Below are 456 nucleotides of genomic sequence, written 5' to 3' on the forward strand. Positions count from 1 at the left end.
GGCGGATGCCGCGGGCGCCCGGCCGGGGCACCTGGAGGGGTGGGTCCTACCGGCCTGGAGGCCTCGGCGCCAGGGATTGTACATGGACTCCAGCGCCCCTCGCCGGCGCCACGACGCCTCGACTAACGGACCTGGCTGCGAGGGCGACGGCGACTCCTGCTGGTCGAGGGACGCTGGGGAGTCTGGATTCCCATGCCCAGGAGGGAGAAGCCTAGCGAGGGGCTGGCAGCTCTTGACAGACTTTTCCCGGTGTCAAGAACCCCAGAACATAAACTCCGAAACAACATCCCCCTCCAACGACCTCAGAGTGAAAAGCGCAAACATTTAGAAAGCATACAAGTTAGACTTGCTCTGAACGTAGTCTTCCTAGGTTTGAATATGGCTCCTAGTGCCCTGCTGGCTATGTAACTTTGGGCAAGTAACTCAACTTCTCTGGGCTCCATCTGTAAAAATGGG

The sequence above is a fragment of the Tupaia chinensis genome, unplaced genomic scaffold (assembly GCF_000334495.1).
Source record: "Tupaia chinensis unplaced genomic scaffold, TupChi_1.0 Scaffold000063_1, whole genome shotgun sequence".
Taxonomy (NCBI): domain Eukaryota; kingdom Metazoa; phylum Chordata; class Mammalia; order Scandentia; family Tupaiidae; genus Tupaia; species Tupaia belangeri.